General features: G+C 50.6%; 1 long non-coding RNA gene across 1 annotated transcript in view; it reads right to left on the reverse strand.

Annotated features, from left to right (window-relative positions):
- LOC142050689 (uncharacterized) overlaps positions 1–15,078 on the reverse strand; it is a 655,132-nt gene extending 640,054 nt beyond the window's left edge. The window contains exon 1 of the long non-coding RNA XR_012658089.1: positions 15,043–15,078. This is a non-coding gene — a long non-coding RNA (uncharacterized LOC142050689). The remainder of the gene's footprint in view (positions 1–15,042) is intronic.
- Between the last annotated feature and the right edge of the window lie 563 nt (positions 15,079–15,641).

Below are 15,641 nucleotides of genomic sequence, written 5' to 3' on the forward strand. Positions count from 1 at the left end.
ACCTGGCCCTCTCCAAGGCCTTTGATACGGTCCCCCACAGCCTCCTCCTGGAGAAATGAATACGTTATGGCCTAGACAAGTGGTCTGTGCAGTGGGTGGGGAATTGGCTGACAGGCCCCACCCAAAGGGTGGTGGAAAATAGCTCCTTTTCCAAGTGGCACCCTGTCCCAAGCGGGGTGCCCCAGGGATCCATATTGGGCCCAATGTCATTCAACATCTTCATAAGCGATCTGGGTACTGGGATCAAGAGTAGCCTGACGACAGGTTTGCAGATGACACCAAACCGAGTGGGGAGGTAGACGCTCCAGAAGGGAGAGCCGCTCTGCAGGAAGATGTGGCTAGGCTGGAAGAGTGGGCCAGCAAGAACCTTATGAATTTTCAACAAGAAGTGTAAGGTCATGAACCTGGGAAAACATAATCTGGGAGTTCAGCACAGACTGGGATCCGCCTGGCTGGAGAGCAGCTCTGTGGAAAGGGACCTGGGCGTCCTGGTGGACAGAAAGCTCACCATGAGCGAACAGTGCGGTGCTGTGTCCCAGAGGGCCAACAGGATGCTGTGTTGCACCAAAAGGGCATCACCAGCAGAGATAAAGAAGTCGTCATCCCACTCTGCTCAGCGCTTGTCAGGCCACACCTGGAGTACTGTATACAGTTCTGGTCCCTGCTATACAAAAAGGATGTGGACAGGCTGGAAGGGGTCCAGAGAAGGGCCACCAAGATGATCAAAGGACTGGGAAGCTGCCATACGAGGATAGACTGGGAGAACTGGGTTTGTTCAGCCTTGAGAAAAGGAGGCTCAGAGGGGATCTCATCACCATGTGCCAGTACTTAAGGGGTAGCTACAAGGAAGATGGAGGATCCGTCTTTACAAGAAGTCACATGGAGAGGACAAGGGGGAACGGACACAAGTTACTCTTATTGAGATTCCGACTGGACACAAGAGGAAAATTTTTCACAGTGAGGACAGTCAACCATTGAAATAATCTCCCCAGAGAGATGGTTGACTTGGCCACGTTGGACACCTTTAAGATTCAACTGGACAAGGTGCTGGACCATCTTGTCTAGACTGTGCTCTTCCTAGAAAGGTTGGACCAGATGATCCCTGAGGTCCCTTCCGACCTGTGATTATGTGATTCTGTGCTTCTCTTGCATTGTGTGGTATTGTAAGTATTGTGTGGTACAGTACGTACCGTATGTTTTGTGTTGGACGTATTGTACTCTGTGTTGTGTATTGTACTGCAGTTTGTTTTGTGTCATACGTTGTATGGGACTTTGCACCATGCGGTACTTCTTGTACATAATGTATCGTATTGTCTTCTGTGTACCGAATTGTATTGAATGCATCATATGGGCTGCATGTCTTGTATTTGGTGTGCTGTTTTGCGCTGTAGTTTGTACTGGGTTTTATGTAGCGTGTGGTACGTCTTGTGCGATGTGCAATGCGTGGTATATTTGTGGGATGTGTTGTATTTTACGTGTTGCATTGTATTTTGGATTGTATTCTGGTTTCATTGCATTTTAGAGAGCCGGGACGCCTCTCAGGGTAGATTTGCAAGGACTGAAGCGTCGTCCGTCAATCGTTTTGCACGGACTCTCTGCCGTGACTTTGCAAGGTTTCCCAACCCTCCGTCGACGAATGCGGCACATAATAGTGGTAATTCGTGAAACTCGCAAGAAAGGAAATTCTAACCACAGGCCAACCTCTGGGGGTGTGTTTGTGCGAGCGCAATTTGATTTCAGCTGTGTGCCTGCCTGTCTGTGCGTGTGCGTGAGTGTAATGTAGAGCCATGCGTCGGTCTGTCTGTGCGTGCGTATGATTGCATTTCAACCCCATCTGTGCGTGCTACCCTGCTGTAAGTTTTGGGTGACCCTTGCCATTCTCGGATCTTTAACTGAGTCGCTAATTTGATTGTTCACAAATTCCATTGAATCGCTCTGTTAAATTGGCTGATGCTGAAGAATTATACCGCCTAGGTTTGTGATCGATCGCAAAAACTATTGAAGAATCCTAAATTGATGCTGGACCAAAACCGTGTAAACATTTTTACTCCGTGACAAGTACAAGCCGTGCAATGCAGCAAATACACTAAGAAATACATTATGGTACAAAACACAGCACAACTACCTGCCAGGACAACATTCAGTACCAAGTACATTACAAACAACACTACCACACAAAATACAATACACCCGATACGATAAATATTGTACCATGGAATACACGCAGAACACGCAATGCCAAAATTTCGACACCTAAAATACAAAACCTCAGATGTCAGAGAGGCTGGGGGCGCCTGCGCTTAGATTCTGAGTGATACCCGATTCAGCACAGTTAGTCCGTGAGGGATTCACTAACAGTTTGATCACTACTGCTCGAGTCGTGCCCAACAACGCTTCACGGCCAGATTCACTAATAGTGTGGTTTATCAAAACACCAGAAATACAGGTTCTTACCAGGTTGCCGGTGTTAAATACACCGTCTGCAAAGCACGTGCAAGTGCTAAAACAGAAAATGCAAAATAACAAGCTTGTTCTCTAGATTTCCCGTGTCGTCGCTAGGTAAAACCGAGTGTTTGAGTCCTACCCAATAGGTGTCCCTATGGGGAGGAAGAGAGGTTCAGCCCTGTGCACAAAGTCTTTAGTTCGCACAGGGATCATCAGGTCCAGCTGCCTGAGCACTCCAGGGCTGACCAGCAGTTAAAGCCTGTTACAAAGGGCATTGTCCCAATGCCTCTTCTCACGGCACTGACAGGCACGGGGCGTCGACCACCTCTCCAGGAAGCCTGTTGCAGCCTCTGACCACCTGTCCTGGTTTCAGCTGGGATAGAGTTAAATTTCTTTGCAGTAGCTGGTATGAGACTATGTTTTGGATTTTTGCTGGAAACAGCGGTGATAATGTGGAGATGTTTTAGTTGTTGCAAAGTAGCGCTTACACTGGTCAAGGACTTTTTCAGCTGCCCGTGCTCTGCCGGGTGCAGAAGCAGCTGGGAGGGGACACGGCCGGGACAGCTGACCCCAACTGACCAGTGGGATATTCCATACCATATGACATCATGCTCGGTATATAAAGCTGGGGGAAGAAGGAGGAAGGGGGGACGTTTGGAGTGATGGCGTTTGTCTTCCCAAGTAACCGTTACGCGTGATGGAGCCCTGCTTTCCTGGAGATGGCTGAACACCTGCCTGCCCATGGGAAGCGGTGAATGAATTCCTTGTTTTGCTTTGCTTCCGCGCGCAGCTTTTGCTTTACCTATTACACTGTCTTTATCTCAAACCATGAGTTACCTCACTCTTACTCTTCCGATTCTCTCCCCCGTCCCGCCAGGGGGGAGTGAGCGAGCGGCTGCGTGGTGCTTGGTTGCTGACTGGGGCTAAACCACGGCAGCCCATTTTGGCGCCCAACGTGGGGCACGAAAGGTTTGAGATAACGACAGGTTTGATTGGAATGCGCTAGATGGAATTTATAGCGGTTATTGCTGCTTAGCTATTAATTGGCAGGCTTCTGTGCTTGCTATGGGGCTTGCCTGACTTACTGTATGCCTTAAAATCTAGTGCTCATTAGTGGTGCTTTTTGCTTTCACTGCTTGCTGTACTGCCATACCGCTTATCACCTTACCCTGCCGGGCCTGGGAGCATTCTGATAACAGCCACGGTGATGCGCCTGGGCTGGCAGATGGCCAGGGCCCAGCTGCTGTTTCTGTGCTGCTCTACTGGACAGGCTGGGACTCCAGTGTGAACTCGAGCCAAAGGGACTGTGACCTGTGGATGAGTCCATGTGGGAGCAGGACACCCCGCGGCATCTGTGGCTGTGTATAAGCCCATGCCAGAGCAGGTATATCTCAAAGCATCTGTGGCCTTGGTTATGTCTGTGCCACACACAGCAGGTATACCTCTGAGGCAATTGTGGCCCAAGGATATATCCGTCTTGGAGAAGGTACGCCTCGAAGTGTCTGTGGCTGTAGATAAGTCCGTGCTGCAGCAGGTACACGTTGAAGCATCAGTGGCTGTGCATGAGGTCACGCCAGAGCACCTCAAAGTGCGTGGCCATGGATAAGGCCACAACGGAGCAGGTTTACTTCTGGAGGGACTGCAGCCATGGGCAAGGCCCTGTTGGAGCGAGTTTACTTCTGGAGGGATTGCAGCTGTGGGTACGGCCATGGTGGAGCAGGTATAGCTCTGAAAGCATTGAGGCCCATGCAGAAGGCCACGCTGGAACAGGCGCACCTCAAAGCGACTGTGGCTCTGGATAAGTCTATGCTGCAGCAGGTGTGCCCCTGGAGAGACTGTGGCTCCCGGGTAAGGCTCCACTTGGAGCAGGTACAACCCTAAAGGACTACAGTCTGTGGGTAAGTCCAAGCCAGAGCAGGGGCAAGGAGAGGAGTTCATTGCAATGTTAAAACCTATAACCTGGCCCAAAGGGACCAGGGGTGGAGATTGTGATGGATATACCTTTAAATTGTTGTAACCTGTGATTTGAGTTGCACGTTATGGGAATTACCACAGCAGGAACCACCCAAACCAATGGAGCACAAGCCTTTCAAGCAGCAGTGCAAGTGCAGCAGTGACCCGACCTGAGCTCATTTTGGTGCCCAGTAACTCCACGCAACACACCACCTCTCCTGTCCTGAGTGACCACAAGAACAGATGGAGACCAAAGCCATGGGCTAAATGATATCCGTGTATTTTATCAAAGGATGGGAAGGGCGGGGTGGAAGTTAATGAGATTGTATTGGATAGTGTAGAACCTAAGCATGATGTAAATGGTATGGAATAAGGAGTGGATACTGTCCTGGTTTCAGCTGGGATGGAGTTACATTTCTTCCTAGTAGCTAGTATGAGACTATGTTTTGGATTTTTGCTGGAAACAGTGGTGATAATATGGAGATGTTTCTTGGCAAAGAAACGCTTCCCAGTGTCAAGGCTGAGCCTCCCCTGAGTCAGCTTTGAACCACTGCCACGCTGCATCCCCTTGCTGGATCCCAGGGAGAAGAGATGAGCACCCCGTCTCCGCTTCCCCTCCTCGGGAAGCTGTAGAGAGCAACACGGTCGACCCTCTGCCTCCTTTTCTCCAAAGCAGACAAACGCAGCATCCTCAGCCGCTGGGCATCCCTCTGGCGAGCATCTGCCGAGACGGGTCCTTTCCCAGCAGAGGAGAAGAAATGGCAGTACCAAGGCTGGGTTTGGAAGAGCGGGAGGAAAGCCTGTGCTCGAGGGCAGCAGATGATGCAGAGAGCAGCACCAAGTTGAGACTCAGTGCAGGAGGAGGGGTCTGGGTGCTGCCATAGCGAGGCTGCAGCCATCCGTGCAGGCTGGCAGGAGAGCAGGGCCCCGGGGAGGTGGGGGCAGAGGGTGCGGTGAGGAGGAGGCCAAGCCTGGGGTGATGGGCAGTGGGGTGTGGGCTGGCCCTGGACCCCTGGCTGGAAAGATCTGCCCCGGGACCAGCTGATGGCCCAGTCCTGGTTTGGCCATCCCACCGGGCAGCCTGCAGGGTCACCGACGTGGTGCTGGCCTCTTGTTGGCAGGAGAGGCCTCGGAGCTGCCGGTCTTCCTCTTTGGGGGTTGCCGTGTCCCCCCACGGGAGCGTTCAGTGCCCCGGCTGGAGGTGGAGGGCCTGGGCACAGCCTCCCCTGGCTCCTCCTGGGGCTCTTCTTGCTCCACAGGGATGGCAACGGGAGCAGAGGGGTGGCTGCTGGGATCCTCACCAGTGGCAACGGGTGAGGTGCCGGGGAGCTCGTCTGCGCTGCTTCTTGCAGGGCTGCTGGTGGGGGCTGGGCTGGGAGTGAGAGACCCGCCTTGGGAGGCAGCAGGGCCAGGGGCACCCGTGGGGCTGCCCTCCCGCTCCCCGGCAGCACGGGCGTCCTGCCAGCCCTGCAGAGGGTGGGTGTCTCCGCTGCGCCCTTGCCCAGCGACACGTGCAGGCTGTTGCACACGTGTCGCCCTGCGGTTTTGCGGGGAGACCCCCTGCATGTGGCCCGGCCCCTCTGTATCCATGCCGTGGTGGCTGAGGATGCCAAAGATCTCCTCTTGCTCCTGATGGACCCAGCGCTGCAGGATGTTGAGGAGCGTTGGCTGGTTGTGGAAAGAGTTCATCCAGTTTGGGGGCTGGAGGCCGCCCACAGGACGCCTGGGCACCCCTCCTGCAGCCCACCGTTGGGGTGCTCCAGGGTGATGGAGGTTGTGGGCGGCTGGTGGTCTGGGAACTCTTCCCGCCTGGTGGACGGCGACTGATGGTGTCATGGATGGTGTGATGACATGCTCCATGTAGTCACTGTCCGCCTGCACCGAGTGCAAGATGGAGGTCACTGTCCCCTTGCAGAGGGGGCACTCGGGCTTGATCTCAGCCCACCGCAGGATGCAGGGGTAGCAGAACCGGTGGAAGCACGGCATGACAGAGCTGGGCTCCTCGCAGCTGCCCAGGCAGATGGGGCAGCGCTCCTCCAGCTCTGTGACCATGCTCTCCACGTGCTGCGGTGGGCTGGGGGAGCCGGGCATGTCGAGCTGCTCCCTCTCTCTGGCGCTGCAGCAGTGGGTGTCGTGCTAGAAAAGGAGGAGAGGCCAGGGTCATTGGCTGGGCCGTGGAGGGGTGGCAGCAATGCCCAGGTCCCTCCAGAAGAAAACCGTCCCAGCTCCCCAGGGTGAGGTGTCCCGTCCCTCCCAGCTCACCTCTGCTGCTGTGAGCGCGCCTCCTGGGTGCCCCGGCTGCCTGAAGCTGGCAGGGCCAGGGAAGGTCCTTCGAGGGCTCTGGGATCGGCCACAGAGAGCTGCAGCGAACAACTCCCCAAGCGCGACACCAGCACCAAAGGCCTCGCTCGACACTCCAAACCTCACGAACTCGCTCAGCCGGAGTGCGGGCACGAGCCGGCTGGGTGAGAGTCGGCGCCTGAATATAAGCAGTGAGGGACGCCTCATCACAATCCATCGCTAGCTGATGTCAGAGTCCATCGCTAGGTGACATCACTGTTTATCGCTTGGGGACCTCAGAACAGGATGTCGTCGCTCACGGCGCTCACCCCGACAGCGCTGCGGCCCCAGCAGTCGCGTCCGTGGTTACCACAGTGCCCCTGCCCCCCCATCCCCCCACCTCTTGGCTTGTGCTGGGAATCGGCGTTTCGCAGCAGCGACACCTCTCTAGGCAGCCTCTTGCAGTGCTGGACCATCCTCGTGGCTAAGAAGGTTTCCTAATGAAAATGGGGCAAGTATGGTATTGCATTGCATTGTATGGTGCGGTGTGGTATACATTGTGTTGTGTGGCATTTATTGTATTGTGCGGTGTGTACTGCATGGTCCGGTATGGGATTTACTGCATTTCATTTACTTTAGATATTGTATTAATTGTATGTGTTGTATTGTATTGCATGCTTTTTATATATTGTATTAATTTACTGTGCATATTGCATGGTATGGTATGGTTTGTATCGTACTATGTGTATTCTGTTTTTAATGTTAGCGTACGCGTTGTATTTGTATTTGTATTTGTATTAGGTAGATCGTGAACTTATGTATTGCGTGTGTATTGCATTATAATGTACGTATGGTATGTTTTGATTTTTCTTGTATGGTATTTATTTTATGGATTTCATTGTATGATCAGGTATGTATGGTATTGAACGTATCGTATGTATTGTTAGTCTTGTAGTTGGTATTATATTGTATGTATTGTCCAGTACGGTGTTTTTTCTATTCTATTCTATTCTATGCATTGTATGTATTTTATTGTATGCTTTGTATGTTTATACCGTATTTTTTATTTCTTGTCTTTGGTATCAAATTGTATGGATTGTAGATTATGCATTGTAGGGTAGGGCACGGTAGTTTTTGTTTTGTATTGTGTGAATTCTGTTGGCTTGTCTGGTATGTATTGTATTCTCTTGTGTCGTGTAGTTTGTATTGTGCTGCGCCCTGCATTGTATTCTACGGTACGTGGTGCAGGGTCGGTATTGAATTGTATGTATTGCATATCATCCATGGTATTTCTCATTGTTCAGCCTCAGCTGGCAACTGAACACCACGCAGCCGCTCACTCACTCCCCACCCCAACCCCTGTGGGATGGGGAAGAGATTTGGACGAGCAAAACAGCTTGTGGGTTGAGATAAGTACAGTTTAATGATTATAAAATAATAACAATGATTATTATAATTATGACAATAATGTTAATATAATAAAATGGAAATGGAAGGGAAAGGGGAAAAAAAGGGAAAAAAACCGCAGAAACACGAACGATACAACCCCTCACCACCCGCCGACTGACGCTGCCCATCTCTGAGCCGTGATTGCTGCCTCCCTCCCCCGGCCAGCCCCTCCCAGGTAACATACTGGGCATGATGTTACATGTTATGGAATATTCCCTTTGATCAGTTTGAATCTGCTCTCTTAGCTGTGCCCCTTCCCCTCCCGGCTTCTTGTGCACCCAGCAGAGCATGGGAGGCTAGAAATGTCCTGGACTAGTACAAGCGCTACCCAGCAACAGACCAAAACATCTGTGTTTTATCTCAAAACTTTTTTTCCATGCTAAGTTCAAAGCACGGCACTGTGCCAGCTAGAGTGAAGAAAATTAACTCTATCCCAGCTAAAACCATGACTATCCACCCCTTATTCCATATCATTTACATCATGCTTAGGTCCCATACTATTCAGTACAATTTCAATAATCCCTACCCACCTTCTCATCCTTTAATAGGATATACAGATTTTTATTTATCATTCCCCTAGTCTATGGACCACCCCTGTAAAATGTCCATGAAATGTCCATTGAGTTCATTTAGTCCATGACTTTGGGTTTCATCTATTGTAAGAGTCTTACAGAGAGGTGGGGTCTGTTGTGTCGGATTGTTGCATGCTGAAGTCAGTCCTTGTTCCATCACCGCTGCACTGGTAGTTCTTGTTCTCTCACTGCTGCACTTTGCTTGGTTCAATTGAAAGTTCATTTGCTATTATTATTAATTGGGAGATTACTACCATGATACCATTCCATTGATATGGCATATGGCAACCATAGTAGTGATGACATACAACATTATATGGCAATTAACAGCATATTATTCAGTTCATTGGCTGTTTTCACCCAAAATTAAACCCCCTTGAGGTACACACCGGATTCCTCCATCCTCCCGCATCACCCACCAAGTGCGCCCAGGTCCTCGAGCAAACGCAATCCCACGAGTGGGTTTGCCTTTGCCTGAAGCAGGAATAACCCAGACTGTTTCGCCCAACATATTTTTTACATGCACTCCAGGGACTCTATCCCCTTCCACAGTATGTAGGATTTCTGACTGGGCAGGGCCAGCTCGGTTGGCAGATCCCCTCGTGTTGACTAACCAGGTGGCTTTTGCTAAATGTGTATCCCAGTGCTTGAATGCCCCACCCCCCATTGCTCTCAGTGTAGTTTTTAACAGTCCATTGTATCATTGAATTTTCCCAGAGGCTGGTGCGTGATAGGGGATGTGATACACCCACTCAATGCCGTGCTCTTTGGCCCAGGTGTCTATGAGGTTATTTCGGAAATGAGTCCCGTTGTCTGACTCAGTTCTCTCTGGGGTGCCATGTCACCACAGGACTTGTTTTTTGAGAGCCAGGAGAGTGTTCCGGGCAGTGGCGCGGGGGACAGGAGATGTTTCCAGCCAGCAGGTGGTTGCTTCTACCATGGTAAGCACATGGCACTTGCCTTGGCGGGTTTGTGGGAGTGTGATATAGTCAATTTGCCAGGCCTCCCCAGATTTATTGTTCAGCCATTGTCCCCCATACCACAGAGGCTTTACCCGCTTCGCTTGCTTGATGGCAGCGCACATTTCACATTCGTGGATAACCTGCACAATAGCGTCCATGGTCGAGTCCACCCCTCGATCACGAGCCCACCTGTATGTTGCATCTCTCCCTTGATGGCCTGAGGTGTCATGGGCCCACTGAGCTAGAAATAGTTCACCCTTATATTGCCAGTGCAGATCCACCTCAGCCACTTCAGTCTTGGCAGCCTGATCCACCTGCTGGTTGTTTCGATGTTCTTCAAGTGGCCTGACTCTTGGGGACGTGAGCATCCACATGATGTACTTTCACAACCAGGATCTCTACCTGGGCAGCAATATCTTGCCACAATGTGGCAGCCCAGATGGGTTTGCCTCTGCGCTGCCAGTTGCTTTGCTTCCACTGCTGTAACTGCCCCCACGGGGCGTTTGCCACCATCCAGGAGTCAGTATAGAGATAGAGCACTGTCCACTTTTCCCGTTCAGCAATGCCTAAGGCCAGCTGGATGGCCTTTACCTCTGCAAACTGGCTCAATTCACCTTCTCCTTCAGCAGTTTCTGCTACCTGTCATGTAGGACTCCATACAGCAGCCTTCCATCTCCGGTGCTTCCCCACAAGGCGACAGGACCCATCAGTGAACAGGGCATATTGCTTCTCATCTTCTGGCAGTTTGTTATACAGTGGGGCTTCTTCAGCATGTGTCACCTCCTCCTCTGGTGATAATCCAAAGTCTTTGCCTTCTGGCCAGTCCATAATCACTTCCAAGATTCCTGGGTGTGCTGGTTTTGGCTGAGAAGGACTTAATTCTCCTCGCTGTGGGGATTGGCTACCTTGCCAGCTTCCCACGCTCTGCTGTGTGGCGGGGGAGAGGGCTGGGAGGGGCAGGGCCATGGCGGGGCGGCTGACCCCGACTGGCCAACGGCATGTTCATCCCACACCATGTGACCCCATGACCAGTATATTGAGGGGGGGCCATTGCTGCTCGGGAGCGGCACAGCGCCGGGTCGGTGGGTGGGTGCGGCGCATGCGGTTTGTTTCGGCGGTTCGTTCCCCCTCTCCCCTCCCTTCCCCCCTCCCCCGGGGCTTTGCGCCTCTTGTTGTTCTCCTTTACATTGCGTTTCTGTTGTTGTTTCTTTTAATTTTAATTATTAAACTGTTCTTATCCCAACCCACGAGCGTTACCCCTCTGATTCTCTCCCCCATCTACTGATGGGGGAGTGAGCGAGCGACTGTGTGGGGTTGAGCTGCCGGCTAAACCACGACACTGGGCGACTGGGGTTTCCTACTTGAGCCCACTCAATGATCAGGGCAACCCATTTACTCCACGTAACATCAGTTGCATGGTGTGTAGAGGGGACGTTCCCTCTGAACATCCAGCCCAGCACTGGTAGTCGGGGTGCCAGGAGCAGCTGTGCCTCAGTACCAACCACTTCTGAAGCAGCTCAGACCCCTTCATATCCTGCCAATATCTCTTTTTCAGTTGGAGTATAGCGGGCTTTGGACCCTCTGTATCCCTGACTCCAAAACTCTGGGGGTCGACCTCGGGTCTCCCCTGGTGCTTCCTGCCAGAGGCTCCAGGTAGGGCCATTCTCCCCGGCTGCAGAGTAGAGCACATTTTTTACATCTTGTCCTGCCTGGACCGGCCCAAGAGCTACTGCATGAACTATTTCTCGTTTAATCTGGTCGAAAACTGGTTGTTGCTCAGGGCCCCATTTGAAATAATTCTTTTTCCGGGTCACTTGAGAAAGAGGGCTTACGATCAGACTGTAATCTGGAATATGCATCCTCCAAAAACCCACAACGCCCAAGAAAGCTTGTGTTTCCTTTTTGCTAGTTGGTGGAGACATGGCTGCTATCTTGTTGATCACATCCATGGGGATCTGATGACAACCATCTTGCCATTTGATTCCTAAGAACTGGATTTCTCATGCGGGTACCTTGACTTTACTTTGGTTTTTTGGCAAAACCAGCTTTCAGAAGGATTTGGACTATTTTCTCTCCTTTCTGAAAAACTTCTTCTCCTGTGTTACCCCACACAGTGATGTCATCAATGTACTGTAGGTGTTCGGGAGCTTCACCTTGCTCCCGTGCAGTATGGATCAGTCCACGGCAAATGGTAGGGCTGTGTTTCCACCCCTGGGGCAGTTGATTCCAGGTGTACTGGACACCCCTCTGTGTGAAAGCAAACTGTGGCCTGCACTCTGCTGCCAGAGGGATTGAGAAGAATGCATTAGCGATATCAGATGTGGCATAACCACTTGGCTGCCTTTGACTCCAGTTCGTATTGAAGTTCTAGCATGTCTGGCACAGCAGCACTCAACGGTGGAGTGACTTCATTCAGGCCACGATAGTCTACTGTTAGTCTCCACTCTCCATTAGACTTCCGGACTGGCCATATGGGACTGTTAAAGGGTGAGTGGGTCTTACTGATGACTCCTTGGTTCCTCAGTTGGTGAATGAGTTTATGGATGGGGATCAGAGAGTCTCTGTTGGTGCGATATTGCCGCCGGTGCACTGTTGTGGTGGCGATTGGCACCTGTTGTTCTTTGACCTTCAGCAACCCCACCACAGAAGGGTCCTTTGAGAGACCGGGCAAGGTAGACAGCTGTTCAGTTTCCTCCGTCTCCAAGGCAGCTACACCAAAAGCCCACTTGTAACCTTTTGGGTCCTTGAAATACCCTCTCCTGAGGTAGTCTATGCCAAGGATGCACGGAGCCTCTGGGCCAGTCACAATGGGGTGCTTTTGCCATTCATTCCCAGTTAGGCTCACTTCGGCCTCCAATACAGTTAGCTCTTGAGATCCCCCTGTCACTCCAGCAATGTTGATGGGTTCTGCCCCTATATAGTTTGATGGCATTAAGGTGCACTGTGCGCCGGTGTCCACTAAAGCTTTATCCTCCTGTGGGTCAGATGTGCCAGGCCATCGGATCCACACAGTCCAGTAAACCCGGTTATCCCTTTCCTCCACCTGGCTGGAGGCAGGGCCCCCCTAGTCCTTATCACAGTATTCATCACTCACTTCCTGTAAATATGAACCACGAGTGTCTCTATTAAGATCAGACAGAAAATCAGCACTTCTGCTCCTCTGCCTGGGGAATTGCTTACTGGAAACTGGAGCAGTAGCTCTCCTGGAGAAACTCCTCTGTGTGATTGTTCTCCCTTGCAGCTCATGTACCCGTGCCTCTAGGGCTGAGGTAGGTTTTCCATCTGCCTTCTTCATGTCCTCTCCGTGATCACGCAAGTAAAACCATAGGGTGTCCTGTCGTGTGTATCCTTTCTCTTGAGCAAAGGGACGCTTACTCCTAATGGCTGAGATACTGGTCCGTACTGGTGGGGAGTAGGACCTATCTTCTTTGAGTTGCCGGAACTCTCGGGACAGTTTCTCAACAGCAGAGATGAGCGAAGAAGAGAGATTCGCTTCATATTCCCAGAGTTTATCAATCAACTCCGCCACCATTGGTGTCTCGTCATCTTTCCAGGACATCACTGCCAATGAGTTTGCATACAAGGATGGTGCGCTCCGTACAAACTTCCACCACATGGGTCGTGTGCACTCGGCTTCATCTAGATCTTTGGAGGACCGTTGGTCATCCAGGTCACCATAAATCACCTCAAGCACAGCTAATTCCCTTAGATGCTGAATGCCTTTCTCCATGGTCATCCATTTTCCTAGGCGAAATACAATATCTTCTTTGAAGGGATACCTCTCTCTCACTGCAGACAGGAGCCGCCTCCAGAGGCTGAGGGCTTGTGTTCCTTTTCCAATTGCTTTATCAATGTCCGCTTCCCTAGAGAGGGATCCCAGTTGTTTGGCTTCCTTCCCCTCTAATTCCAGGCTACTGGCCCCATTATCCCAGCATCGGAGCAGCCAGGTGTAATGTGCTCACCTGAATGATGCCTGAGATCTTTCCGTATATCCCGCAACTCACTCAAGAATAGGGATCGGGTAGTTTCCGTTTCTTGTACACATTCTTCCTCTTCCTCCTCTTCTTCTCGTGATGGCCCTGGTTCCTCATAATCTCTTTCTAAATGAGTTGACCTATTCTTCCATGATTTCTTCTTGCATATAGGGGCGACTGATACTGGCACAGGTTGGTCCTCTGGTTTAGCTGCAAGCTTGACACTGGGGTTTGAGTAGCTGCAGTGCCTGTCGTGGGGGCTTGAGTGGCCGCAGTGCTTGTCACTGGGGTTGGCGTAGTTGCAGTGTCTGTTGTGGGGGTTTGAGGGGCCACAGTACTCGTTGCTTTCCTTGTCTTTGTCTTTTTAGATCCCGCGACCTTCTCTTTCCCTTGGGGGTACTGAATAGTGTTAAATAGGACTCGATAGGCATGAGCCAGGCCCCAGCACATTGCAGTGATTTGTCTCTCTCTGGAATTGCCAGGTTGACAACATACTTCCTCCAAATGTTCTACTGATTTTTCAGGATTCTGCACTTGTTCAGGGGTGAAGTCCCACATCACGGCGGGTGCCCACCGTCTTAGGCATTTGCCCATACTACCCCACATACCCTGCCACGCACAGCTATCGAGCCTTGGGGCAGATCTCTGGATTATATTCTTGACTTGCTTATTAACCTTAGACAGAACTGAAACCACCTGCCAAAGCAATATCAACAGATGTATCTTGACTACCCAAGGATGTTCAAGATACTGAAAAGTTGTTGTACTGAAGGAGGACACGTTATATAAGATGGTAGCTAAGCTGCCGTTCTGTATTTCCTCCATAAAAAACTTCTCAGAGGAAGAGGTGTAGTTGCTAATTGCCTCCATGAGGTGGTAGCTGAAGTACAGTAACAGCTTCCATGCAAGACCTAAATAACCGATAACGGTCAAGGCCAGTGTTTTAATAACAATTCTCCTAGGCAAAACATCTCTAATAACTGCAGAGCACAGCAAACTGAAAAAACCAACAGCAAGTTTTAACATGTACTTTACAATCGGCATGGTAAAGACTGGACAAACTAATACTGAGAGCAGATGAATCAATGCTGTGACCAGCAACTGTTATTATCTCAAACCCTTCAAGCCCCATGTTGGGCGCCAAAAATGCACTGTCATGATTCAGCCTCAGCTGGCAACTGAACACCACGTAGCCGCTCACTCACTCCCCACCCCAACCCCTGTGGGATGGGGAAGAGAATCGGACGAGCAAAAGAACTTGTGGGTTGAGACAAGCACAGTTTAATGATTACAAAATAATAATAATAATAATGATTATTATAATTATGACAATAATGTTAATATAATAAAATGGAAATGGAAGGGAAAGGGGAAAAAACAGGGAAAAAAAACCACATAAACATGAACGATACAACCGCTCACCACCCGCCGACTGACGCTGCCCATCTCTGAGCCGTGATTGCTGCCTGCCTCCCCCAGCCAGCTCCTCCCAGGTAAAATACTGGGCATGATGTTACATGATATGGAATATTCCCTTTGGTCAGTTTGAATCTGCTCTCTTAGCTGTGCCCCCTCCCCTCCCGGCTTCTTGTGCACCCAGCAGAGCATGGGAGGCTAGAAATGTCCTGGACTAGTACAAGCGCTACCCAGCAACAGACCAAAACATCTGTGTTTTATCTCAAAACTTTTTTTCCATGCTAAGTTCAAAGGACGGCACTGTGCCAGCTAAAGTGAAGAAAATTAACTCTATCCCAGCTAAAACCATGACAGTATTGTATGTGTTGCATTATATTCTATGGTACAGTATGTATCCTACGGTAAGTCTTGTGCTGTACTTTATATTCTGTTGTATTTTCTTCTGTATGGCATGGCGACTTGTATAGTCGGTATGGTACGGTACTGTACGTATAGTATGTATTGTACGGTATGTATTGCAAGGTATAGTATGTTCTAGTAGTCGGGCAGCCTTTTGCGACGCTTGGTGAGCCTTTTGGTGATGAAATTAT

Source organism: Phalacrocorax aristotelis, chromosome Z (genome assembly GCF_949628215.1).
Source record: "Phalacrocorax aristotelis chromosome Z, bGulAri2.1, whole genome shotgun sequence".
NCBI lineage: Eukaryota > Metazoa > Chordata > Aves > Suliformes > Phalacrocoracidae > Phalacrocorax > Phalacrocorax aristotelis.